The sequence below is a fragment of the Eschrichtius robustus genome, chromosome X, assembly GCF_028021215.1.
Source record: "Eschrichtius robustus isolate mEscRob2 chromosome X, mEscRob2.pri, whole genome shotgun sequence".
Classification (NCBI taxonomy): Eukaryota; Metazoa; Chordata; class Mammalia; order Artiodactyla; family Eschrichtiidae; genus Eschrichtius; species Eschrichtius robustus.
This window is the reverse complement of record NC_090845.1, coordinates 15,381,483-15,394,394: the sequence shown is the minus strand read 5'-3', so window position 1 is coordinate 15,394,394 and position 12,912 is coordinate 15,381,483. Positions and strand designations below refer to the sequence as shown.

Below are 12,912 nucleotides of genomic sequence, written 5' to 3'. Positions count from 1 at the left end.
AGTAAGCAATATCAACAGAGCCTGCCATGTAACTTAATTTTAAAAAGTGATTTGGGATATAATATGACAGTTCTGACTTTGCCAAGAAAGGACAATTCAAAAGCAACCTGACCATCAACCACTGGACTCAATTCATCAAAGAAAGGCCATGTGAACAGTCAAACAGTGCCAGAAGTAAGGTCTTTATCAGTGCCTGAAAATATAGCAATGCCCTTCTAGGAAAGGTGGGTCTTTATCTCAGTGGGACCCAAGTTCTTGGAGAAAGGGATGGGTGAGACCAACTGTCGTAGGGGAAAGTAGAGACTTCAGCCTAAGCCCCAGCTTTTGATTGGGGGTCTTCTACCTGAGAAGCTATGAGTTCCTGCCGAGCATAGCAGTTTGTCTTAATCCAGAGACAGAGGTCCTCTTAAGTTGCCAGCACTTTGCAAAGCCTCTTTATTCTGAATTTTTATAAATTACTTTTCTCTTTTGAGGTCTACTTACAGGAGAGTGCACAGTTCAGTGAATGTTTACCTATGTGTGCAACCTGTGTGACCTCCATCAGATCAAGATACAGAACATTTCCAGAACCCCAGAAAGCTCACTCTTGCCCCCCCCTCAGCCAGTGCCCCAGGGTAAGCACTATTCTGACCTATAGCGCCATAAAGTGGAATTGCTTGGACCATAGGGTATATGCACGTTTAGCTTTAATAGGTACTGCCAAACCTTTTGCAAAAGTATTGAACCAATTTACAATCCTAACCAATCGCTTTTTCTAAAATTAATTAATTAATTAATTTTTGGTTGCGTTGGGTCTTCATTGCTATGCACGGGCTTTCTCTAGTTGCGGCGAGCGGGGGCTACTCTTTGTTGCGGTGCGCGGGCTTCCCATTGCGGTGGCTTCTCTTGCTGCACTTGTTGTGGAGCACCGGCTCTAGGCACGCGGGCTTCAGTAGTTGTGGCCTGCAGGCTCAGTAGTTGTGGCGCATGGGCTTAGCTGCTCCGCGGCATGTGGGATCTTCCCTGACCAGGGATCGAACCCATGTCCCCTGCCTTGGCAAGCAGATTCTTAACCACTGCGCCACCAGGGAAGTCCAACCAATCATTTTTTGTTTGCCCAGATTTTCTGCTGTTAGCACTGAAAATGCTGAACCACACTTCTCTTGCTAGTTGCTTGACCTAACCTGTGACAAGTTTTCATTACCCCCGGGTTCTTAATGGTGTACAAGCCAATATGGCTGTCATTTGTCATTTGCTTGTGGTGGCAACAGCAGCATGAGCAATATGGTGGCACACTATGATTTCACAGTTATTGTGGGTGTTACTGTGGATTTCATGGTAGCTCTCCACAAGACAAAACAAGGTCATCTCAGTAAATCTCAACAAATTGTGATCTGTGGTGCTACCTTATGAGAACCCAAAGCCTGAACTATTTCTTCTGTCTCGCAGGCAAGCAGATGCACAATTCTCAAAAAGTCCCCCAAGAGCTGTTTGGAAAACAGTGGATTTTAAAACCCAGAAGGAGTGTGAGAGGAACCCAGGGGCTTTGCCAGTGGAGTGTCGTGATTCAGGCCCCATTTGGAATCTAAACCAGCTGATGGTGTCTCTTTACTTTTTTGGGTTTTTTTGTTTTTCAAAATTATAGTTAGGCTTAAAATTTTGCGTTTCAGCTTTTATTCAGTTAGTCTTGGAAAAATGTGTGCTTTTAAAGATCTGGGGGCTTCCCTGGTGGCGCAGTGGTTAAGAATCCGCCTGCCAATGCAGGGGACATGGGTTCGAGCCCTGGTCTGGGAAGATCCCACATGCCGCGGAGCAACTAAGCCCGTGCGCCACAACTACTGAGCCTGCGCTCTAGAGCCTGTGAGCCACAACTACTGAGTCCATGTGCCACAACTACTGAAGCCCGCACGCCTAGAGCCCATGCTCCGCAACAAGAGAAGCCACCCTAATGAGAAGCCCGCGCACCGCAACGAAGAGTAGCCCCCGCTCGCCGCAACCAGAGAAAAGCCCGCGCGCAGCAACGAAGACCTAACGCAGCCAAAAATAAAATAAATAAAATAAAATAAATAAATTAAAAAAAAAAAGATCTGGGCACAGCTGACAGAGAGTGTGTGACACAAATATTCTGTTTGGTATTCATGTCATAGACTATTAGTGCCATTTGTTCAGAATTTGGTTTTATTTTAAACATTGCTCAGGGGAAAAAAAAGAGACAGCAAAACACCAAGTGTAAGTTTATCTGATCCGCTAAAAATGTTACATTTAATCGAATCCTTTTCTAGGGATTTAGAAATGAAATAAATATATAAATGCCTACCAGAAAACACCTCTGCATTTTCTTGCTGCTGACCAAGCTAAGACTGCATGCCCAATGACAGGAAATGTTATCTGAGGATTGCTTTATAAGCAGCCAGTGAAAGGGGAAGATGGAAAGGGGAAAGCAGATGAAGCAAGACTGGCCAAATATAGATAATAGTTGAAGCTGAGTGATGGGTACGGGGGTTCATCATACTATTCTCTCTACATTTGTGGGTTTGAATTTTTCATAATGAAAAAAATTTAAACTATGTATCAACAATAACAAAAGCAGTCAAGTTAATAATATTGAAGGGGTATAGAGCTGTAGAATAAGCAGAATTTTAAAAATAATTTATGGAAATATGAACATGGACTGGCTATTTGCTGGTGTTAAGGAATTATAATCATGGTATCGTGGCTATGTTTTTAAAAATAATCCTTATCTTTTAGGAATATGTCCCGAAATTTTTGTGAATGAAATGATATGATGTCTGGTTTTTCCTTCAAGATGATATAGGGAGAGGGCAGGAAATGGGCGAGATTGGCCATGGGTAAATGGTCATTTCTTGTTGACGGGGCTATGGGGGTTCATATACTGCTTGAGCTACCTTTGTATACATTCAGAAATAAAGTAAAAAGTAATTTATGCATATGAATTCAAAGAAAACAGATTAGTACTGTGAAATTGCAGATTTGTTTTTTTCTTCATCCTTAGGTTATAAAAAGCTTAACTTGAAATGCTTTAATGAAACCAGCTATTGTATAAAGCACCTCTGAAATTATTCTTTCATTTGGGGAATGCATTAAAACCAATAAAAATTAAAAGTGCAAGCCCAAACAAAAAGGTAATTGTAGGGTTCAGATAAACATCACCCAGTGGACTAACAAATTCCCATGGTTCCAGGGTTACGGTGCAAAGCTGCCTGGGGAGTAGGGCTTCTGGGCCTCTGTGGCATGGCCATTGAGTGACCAGTTGACAGGCTGGGTAGGGCAGAGGTGAGACCCAGCTGCCAGATGGTGCTTCCCCAACCCTGCCTCTTCTAGAAATTCACAGACCATTGTATGAGGAATGACCTTCTCTTCTGAACCTGTATCAGAAGCTGCAGTCTGGCAAAAGCACTGGCCCATATGGAAACTATGGGACTGAACAATGGTGCAGTAGTGCAGTGGTTAGGGACACTGGCTCAAAAGCCAGACTCCCTAGGTTTAAATCCAGAGCTGTGTGACTTTGGGTAAGTTATTTAACCTCTCTGTGCATCAGCTTCCTCATCTTTAAAACAGGAGTGATTATAACAGTGCTCCATCCCATGGGGTTATTGTGAGGCATAACCAAGGTCAAGCTCTTAGGACAGTGCCTGTTACGTGGTAAGTGCTTCACAAATGATAGGCCTCATTATCATTATGCGTAAGTGGATCTGTCCTAAGACATCCTTGAATTGTGATCTCTTTTCCCATAGAACAGCAGGCAAGTGCTCAAACAACTAACAGCCATGCCTCCCGTTCTTTTTACCCACATACTCCCAGCCAGAGAGGAAGGAGTGCTTACTGCAAGGAACTCTGGGAGTATAGTCTGAAGGAGTCCTCTTCCAAGTACAAATCTCTTTAAAGTTTAATGTTTTCACTTAAAATCCCCACAGATTTTTGCATCCTGCACCATAATATAGCAGAATTGAGAGTCAGGAGAGATGCTTTGTGTTCAGCCCATGGCTTTCCTGGTCCTCTTGATATGCCTCTCAGTTCGAGAAGCTGAGACATTTAGAGCCATTTGATTTAGTTAATTTCCCAGATCCTCCTCCCAGACATCTGGTGTACTTTCTACCAGCTTCTCCTTAATACCACCTTCCATCCTCCGAAGGGCACTGCCTAGCTTTTTACCTGATGGCCTTTTATGGTCAGGGTACTGGGTCGCATCTCCTTCTGTCCTGGTTTCCACTGCCTCCTCTGTGACTGTTGACTCAGTCCTTTTTGAAACTCACTGAGTTGGTTTCTGGGACATCACTGGCTTCAGGATCTTCTCCTACTGCTCTGGCTACTCCTTCTCCATCTCTTTTGCAGGGTTGTCTTTTTCTATTCATCCCCCAAGTGTCATGCTCTGAGTTACAGGCCTTGGCTCAGAAATAGACATGTAACCCCCAGTGTACCAATCATAGTCTTCACTGAGACTTTTCCACTGGAACTATCAGAAGAACCAAACCAAAAGCAAACCTCTGCTGAATTGTTGAATGAATATATGTGAATTGGGGACTTTGGGGTTGCCAGGGGCCATCAAGCCCAAGAAAATCCAAGAGAGGAAAAAAGAAGACAGAAATCCAATACTGTCATTTAAACCTTTGGATCCAGCTATGCTTGAAGCTGGAGAAACAACCCTGAACTTTTTGGTGTCCTCAGCCAATGAATTCCCTTACTGGGTTTTTTGTTGTTGTTGTTTTCTTGGTTTTTTGTTTTTTGGGGTTTTTTTTTTTTTGTCACATACAACTACCCATATGCTCATGACTCCCACATCTACACCTGTGGCCAAGGCTTCTCTCCTGAGCAACAGACTCATAGAAATAACATGCAGTTGACCAACCCTCACACAGATGTCCCACAAGGACATCTCAAACGTAACATGTTATTTGCTAAATATCGCAACCCTAATCACATTATAAATTTATATTTGTTAATGTTTTAAAATCTTCCACCAGAATGTAAACTCTATGAGGACAGGAACTTTGCTTGTTTATTCACTGTTGTGTCTCCGGCACCTAGAGGAACACACACACAGTAGATAGTCAATAAATATTTGTTGAATGAATGAATGAGTCAGTAAATGAATGAAAGCTAGGAATTTTCCTTGACTCCTGTCGTAATATCATCTACCATACTCAATCAGTTACTAAGTTCTATAGATTTTGACTCATGAATATCTCAAATCTCATATCTGATCCTGTCACTGCATCCTACTGCTTACTTCAAGCCCATGTTGCTTCTTGCCTAGAAAATGGGAAGTCTCCTAATTCCTATTCCTGGCTCCAGCCACCCTCTACATAATTACCAGGCTCTTTCTACATTAGAAATCAAATGCTCTGGGCCTCTGCTTTAAATACATCAGTGATGCTGCAGAGTTTTTCTGGCTCAAATCTTGGCTCCTGCCTCCCTTTCCAGACTCATCTCCTGGCTCTTTCTTCATACAGCTAATGCCTAAGGAAGAGGGAATCACTTGGGCTCTCCCAAATTCATTCGCACATTTCCGGCCTCTGCATCTTTGCACATGCTGTGGTCTCCTCCCATGCTCCCGTTTTCACCCTCTTGATTATCCTGCAGAATTCATGTCCTGTCCTTCAGAAAGCCTTCTCTGGTCTCTGTCTCCCCGTTCTGATTTAGAAGTCCCTCCTCTACGTTCACAAAGCTCTCTGTACACCCCTTTGTCTACCAAAGCACTTATGTGGCGCAGACTATTTTAGTGCTAACTAGTATCCATATTTTACTTTTTTCCCCTTGGGCTCACAGCTGGACTACATTTCCCAGCATCCTTTGCAGTTATGGGTGGCTGTGTGACTGAGTCCTGACCAGTGGAATGTGGATGGAAGTGATGTGCACCAATTCCCATGAATGGGCCTGGCCCATTAAAACCTCTCACATGTGGTCCTCCTTCTCTTTCCCCTCAGCTGAGTAGAGAGGACTCAGAATGTTTGGGAAGGAGGAGCCTCAAGGTGGATGGAGCCACTGCACAGTTCTGCGACTTGGGCTACCTTGGGGTCAAACCGGGAAATAAAAGAGGAAAAAAACCAACAACAAGAAATTCAACATAGTACTGACTTCTTCAAGTTTTATTTCCCTCTCCAATCTGCCTGCTATTATTTTATTTTCCAAGTCCTCAGTGAACTGTGGTCGTAGTTATTTTTGTCTCCTGTCTAGAGCTTTCAGATGTAATCAGTGGGGCAGATAGAATGTAGAGGGCTTATCCATCTTGGCCAGCACCCCGCCCCCCTTCATCTTGTTTCTGTATCCAAATTCCTGTTTGAATACCTGGTTCATAGTTGGGACCTTAACAGTGGTTTGCTCGGTGGACTTTTAAGTTATCCAGATTCATAAAATCAACTATGGCATGCTCTTAGCAGAACAGTATTTCTTATTCTGCGCTTTACAATTTATACAAGTGTGAGAATGTTTGAAACGGTTCTCAGGAGAACTGCAGATGTGATTAAGGATGGAAAGTAGATGCTCCAAAGAGAGGTTACACGATGTGGTATTGATATTACTTAACTTTCCTGGTGGAAGAAGAATAAGTAGTGGTAATTTTACAGATAGATCTTCAAATTAATCAAGGAAGGAAACTTGCAGATCACTCTTCCGTAAACTGTGGCTTGTTTCTTGTACCTTATATATGTATATTAAGCAGAGATAAGAGTTCTGTACTCATATGTATGTGCAAATTGAGAATCTAATTTGTAAATGTTTGATTCCCTAAAAAATAACATTTACAACTCCTTATTGTTGTTTATTATAAACAAATACATCACTCAGTTAACACATATTTGTTAAGACCTTCTACATGCAACGCTCAACGAGGGTTAAAAGAAGCATAAGAGTGAACTCCTGATTAAAAGAATAATGAGAAAGTCCCAGTGATGAGAACTTGACATTTTACAAAGCACTTTTATTCTTCTTATCTAATTTTTTCCCAGCGAGGTGGGTTTTAGTCCCATTTAAGAGAGTCTACAGAGGCTCAGAGAGTTTGAGGAATCTATCCGTGATCACATAAGGGCAGAATTGAATCTTCTACCCAGGTCTCCTGGTTCCAATTTCTGTTCCCTTGTCATTATATCTCAGTCTAGCTGGGGAATAAAATACACCATCCATGAACAGTTATCCAATGGTTCAAGGCAGGCTATGACAAATGCCAGCGGAATGATCAAATATAGCAGGGAGCACACTCTCCTACCTCCCCTTCCTAACTCTAGTTAAGGAAGGCAGCATTCTAGAAAGGGTACCGTTGACCTGATTGGTTAACTTTGAGCACTAAACTCGTAGTTGCAAATGTTCTTACCAATCCCAGTGAGGTTATTTTATTCAGGATATAATAAATAAAGAGTGCCAAGAAAAGACTGAGAGAATACCTAAGCCCAAACTGTGAGAATTAGGCACCTTTAAGTCGAAGTGTGTATATAGCAGACTATAAATAGTACACAAGGTGGTTCCATATTCACTTTCAATCCTTCCTCACCAAGGAACTATGGAAAGCTTTAGCTAATCATTTTCGTCTTTGTAAGTAATTATGTGTAGTTTAAAATTTTAGATATCAAATTAAAGATGTGCCAAAAGAAAACTAACCTAGGGTGAGAGTCAGTAAATGGAGGATTACCTGGAAAGGGGCATGAGGGGCGATTTGGGGGTGATGGAAATTTGCTATAGCTTGTTTTCAGTGGTGGGTGCTCAAATGTCTACAGTTCACATGAAAGCAACCCTTAAGATCTGTGTATTTTATTTTTTATTAACTACACTTCAATTTTTTTTTAAATAAATTTATTTATTTATTTATTTATTTATTTATTTTTGGCTGTGTTGGGTCTTCGTTTCTGTGCGAGGGCTTTCTCCAGTTGCGGCGAGCGGGGGCCTCTCTTCATCGCGGTGCGCGGGCCTCTCACTGTCGTGGCCTCTCCCGTTGCGGAGTACAGGCTCCAGACGTGCAAGCTCAGTAGTTGTGGCTCACGGGATTAGTTGCTCTGTGGCATGTGGGATCTTCCCAGACCAGGGCTCGAACCCGTGTCCCCTGCATTGGCAGGTAGATTCTTAACCACTGTGCCACCAGGGAAGCCCCACTTCAATTTTTAAAATGTGGAAAAGAGTGTACAGTTTCTCAAAATTCTTTTAAGGGTATGTTAGCAAGAAGTTTAATAACCATTGTTCTAGGCATATGTGGAATAAATCTCTTTTTTCAAGATTCTTACTCTTTCTTTAGATTTCTCAGAACCATGTAGCTTGACTGTAAGGTAAAGTCATCAATAGCATGTCACATTATTGATGTTTTTTGATTATTACCTTTAGTGTTTTTCTCATAGCCACCTTGGATTTGTATGCCTAAGGACGTTCTCCAGCGGAATAGAAGAGAAGTGTGGGGAGTAAAATTAACTAGGGAAAAGGTTAATCTTCAGAGAGTTTGGTCAATGAATGTATTTTCCCGTTTATCTTTGTAATTGCTCCCCCCCCCCCCCCCCCGCCGAGAACCTTTTTTTGAAGAACAATGTAGTGACTAAAGTAACTTCTCATGTAAATGGAGTCCCCAGATTGATAAGCTAGTTTTAAAGAATTGCTCTTGAATTCCGTATGAATTGAGAAAGGAAAATGCATGAATTGCATGAACCAATGAACGATGGATGACGCCTCACGTCACACTGAGTGGAGATGCTCAGTACTGATGATTTTATCCTGGCCTGGCCCTGGTAATCATTTCTCTGCAACCCACCGATTCAGCTTGGCCATAAAATCTTAATAACCAGCGCAATCTTCTTGCAAAGAGGGCGTGAAGCCCCAGGCTTCTTTAATCTTCTGGTGCTGTGACAAGTGACAAGGTGGCCTGTGCTTCCATGAATAATATTCCCATCTCATGGGTGCTTCTCACCCATGCTACACAGCTTCAAGAGATTGCTCTCTGCTCCGAAAGGCCGCCTGATTGTTCCCCTGTGCTTGAGATGGTCTCTGGGCTCTCAGACCTGTGAGCCAAATCCGAGAATTCCTCTGAGCTACAGAGATCAAAAAGTTTTGTGTTGTTCTTCCTTTTTTATAAGATCTTTGGCCGAAATGGTTCTTTGGCAATAAGGGACATCAATGCCTTCATTTTCCTTCTTTTCAGGTGGGGCAGTGATAACAGGAATGATGAGCTAATGGGTTCACTTGGCACAGTTTGAATACTGATCTTTCCTCAGGGCCCAGCATGGAAACACCTCTCGTTTGAAGAGTTTGATTTCTTGCACTCAGTAACGCTACCACTCATCCTCAGAAGCAACTTCTCCACCCGTGTCAGTACATAAGGATGTAGCGTCCCCACGGTCATTTTTTTCTATTTCCATTACCTTTTGTCACTTCCGTTCCATATTTTTTTTTACTTGTTTGATCTGTATTAGCAGCTTCCACTTTTATTCCAGCATTTAACTGCTCTAATACTGACTCATTCAAAATCCACACGTCATCCTGAGTGCCTAAAACAGTGTAGGACATATCTCCCTCTCTAGGATTTCTGCATGTGTGTGGTAAGGTCGGCAGCATAGGGATACCAACCTCTTCGGTTTTTTTCCTGGTGTTAGAACTTTCCTCTGCATGTTGCTTCAGTTGGTCTTGGCTTGGAATATCCACACTGTAGCCCTGGAGCGGTGGTGACAGGATTCCTTCTTAGCTTGTCATAGAAAGGACTTGGATATTTCACAGAGAAGTGCTGATGTCCAAGTAGTTCTCCTGAAAGATCTCCACCACGGGATCCCTGAGCCTGCTTCACCAGTATATGCTGACCTGGATATTGCCTGACCACTTGAACAGTGCACGTGTCACCTTTGTACCTGCCACCTGCAAAATCCTCAGAAGTGGCAGCTTTATTGTACCTGTTGTACACAAAAATCAGTCTGATCGATTTGGTCTGGAGAGAACCTGCAAGCACTATCAGATGTTCAACCCCGGATGGAGATGGAAAATGCTGTCATTTTGGCACTGAGGAAATTGCAGTCTGTTGACCCAAATGTCCAGTTACTCCATGGTTTGCTTGCTGCACCTCCACTGCATCTGGAGGGCGTCGGTCATGGGTCCAAAGGCTTCAGCAGTATTTCCAAACAGTGAGCAGCTGAGGAGTTTTAAGAGACACTTTCTTCCCTGAGACAATCTCTATGCTCTTCTGTTCTGGGTTGAATAGCATCCCCCCCCCCCCAAATTCATGTCCACCTGGAAACTCAGAATGTGACCTTATTTGGAAATAGGGTCTTTGCAGATGTAATTAAAGATGAATCCATCCATACTGGACCAGGGTGGGCCCTGAGGCAATGACTGGTGTCCTTTTAAGGAGAGGAGAGGACACAGAGAGACACAGAGTGGAAGGCCATGTGATGATGGAGGCAGAGATGGGGTAACGTGTCTGTAAGCCAAGGAACACGGAGGATTGCTGGCGACCACCAAGAAGCCAGAAAGAGGCAAAGAAGGATCCTTGCCTAGAGCCTCCAAAGGAAGCATGAGCCTGCCGACAATGTGAGCTTGGACTTCTGGTCTCCAGAACTGTGAAAGAACACATTTCTGTTATTATAAGCCACCCGGTTTGTAGTACTTTGTTGCAGCAGCCACGGAAAACAAATATCTTTTCTTTCACTGTCCACACTCTGTTATCATTTGCAAATTCTCCTCTAAGTCCCACAGCAGCAAGAAGAATCTTAGTGTTGTGGTTCAGTGTGGTGATTCCGAAGCCAGATTATTTGGGTTTGAATCTTGACACTACCATTCATTAGCTATGTGACCTTGAAACTTACCCCACTGCTCTGTGCCTCAGTTTTTCTGACCTGTAAAATGGGAGTTAAATGAATGAATAATGGTAAAGGTTAGAATAGTGCCTGGCACATAGGAAACGCTATCATGTGTTTGTTATACGAAAAAAAAAGTCTGTTGGACTGAAATGGCCACATGGAAATGGGAATGGTTCCATAGAAGAAGAACTAGGACATGAGCTTGAACTTCAGAAATTAGGTAAGGTTGGTCAGAGGCCACCCAGTTGGGAGAAACAGTGTGAGCAAAGGCTTGCTGGAAGTGTGAGGCAAGGGGGCAGCAAGACTCGATTAGAACAGGACTTCTCACCCTTTTCTCCGTTGTGGTCAGTGGCGAATCTTGGAATATTTGCATACACATGGGGTCAGTGAGGCTGCTTGCAGCTGGACCCTGGAGGTCACTGACCAAGTTCCTGAGAGCTGAGGGGAGACAATACCTTGGCACATCTGAAACCCATTCCCAGCACCTGTGGGAAGCTCAGGATTTGAGCAGCACTTCCCAAACTCGAATGTGCATTCAGATGCAGATTTTGACTCAGTTGGTCTTGGGTGGGGCCTGAGAGTCTGCACTTCTAACAAGCAGGGGATGCAGAGGCTTCTGGTCTAAGGACCACCGCTACTCCAGAGGTGGTCCATGAACGAGCAGCACCAGCAAACCCTGGGAGCTGGTTAGAAATGCTGACTTTCTGGCCCACCTCACCCCACCCCAAGCCTGCTGAATCAGAATCTGCATTTTAATCAGGTCCTTAGCTGATTAATTTGCACATTAGCATTTGAGAAGCGCCAAATTAGAGGACTGGGCTTGGGGGTAGCCCAGCTTGCTAGAGGGGAGGACCTAGCCACCTCGGTTCTCAGACCCAGCTACGCAGTAGATCCTTGTGGGCGGCTTTGAAAAATCCTGAGGTCCAGATCAGAGTGGCTCAGTTAAATCGAAATCTCTGTGAGTGGGGCCCTGGGGAATGGGTATTATTTTTCAAACTTCTTGCGTGATTTTAATGTGCGCTCAGGGTTCAAGAACCACCGGGCTAGGGAAAAACCCCTAAGTAGGGCTGGAAAGAGAGACTGAGGCCATGCAGAGTTCTTGCCGGGCTTCAAGGTCCTTTTCCCAGCAGAGCACAGCAGTTTGAAGGCGTGGATTCTGGAGCAACGAGGGCCTGCCTGGGTTCAAATCCTGCTTTGTGCCACTTGCCAGCTGTGTGATGGGCAAGGTACTTAACCTCTCTTTGCCTCTGCTTCTTTACAATGGGGCCGATAGTAACAGTAACTGTGCCGCAGGGTATTTGTGAGGATTAAATGAGTTGGGATGTAGAGCGCTCATTACAGTGCTTGGCACACAGTCAGTGCTATGGAAGTGTTTGTTTATTTAAATACACATTTTATTCTTCCTGATGGGGAATTGTGGAAGGTTTCTCACTTTCCTGTTGCCCTACCCCATCCTTGGTGCTAGGTTCTTGGGCAGCAGTCACACCTCTAATTAGGCGCTCAATAAATGTTTGAGGAATTCATGACTGAATGGTTACAATGCCCCCTTGTGTATTCAGTGGGAAGAAGTAACAAAACATACGGTTGGTTCTCCATACTAGTACGGACAGTGTGACCAACTGTTCCGGTTTGCCCAGGAAAGAGAGGATTCCCTGGGCATGGGACTTATGGTCATAAAACTGGTGAAGTCTGGGGAAAACTGGGACAAGTTGGTCACCCTCAGTATGGGTACCACCCAGATGTCCATTTCCTCAGAATACTGTTTCCAGGTAAGCGTAAGGAGAGACTCCCAAGGCTAACTCATTTATGTGCACGCAACCAAGGCAATGGCAATTCGCTTCCTGGCCATTGTGTGTGTGTGTGTGTGTGTGTGTGTGTGTGTGTGTGTGTGCGCGCGCGCGCGCGCGTGTGCGTGCATGAACGCACCCACATACACACATGTACACCAATAATAGTAGTAGCCAGAATATAATGACAGTATGACGCATGATATGTGCTGCAGTGAGCAGTTCGCATGCTTAACAGGGAGCCTCAGATGGCCTAGTTCACACCCCGGTTATGCCACTTAATGGTTTTGTGGTGATGGGCATGATTCTTAGCCTCTCTGTGCCGCAGTTTCTCCATCTGCAAAATAGAGATAATACTATTACTCACCTTT

General features: G+C 43.9%; 1 pseudogene; it reads right to left on the bottom strand.

Annotated features, from left to right (window-relative positions):
- Positions 1 to 8,726: 8,726 nt before the first annotated feature.
- Positions 8,727 to 9,950, bottom strand: LOC137756232 (protein Mdm4 pseudogene; annotated as a pseudogene).
- Between the last annotated feature and the right edge of the window lie 2,962 nt (positions 9,951 to 12,912).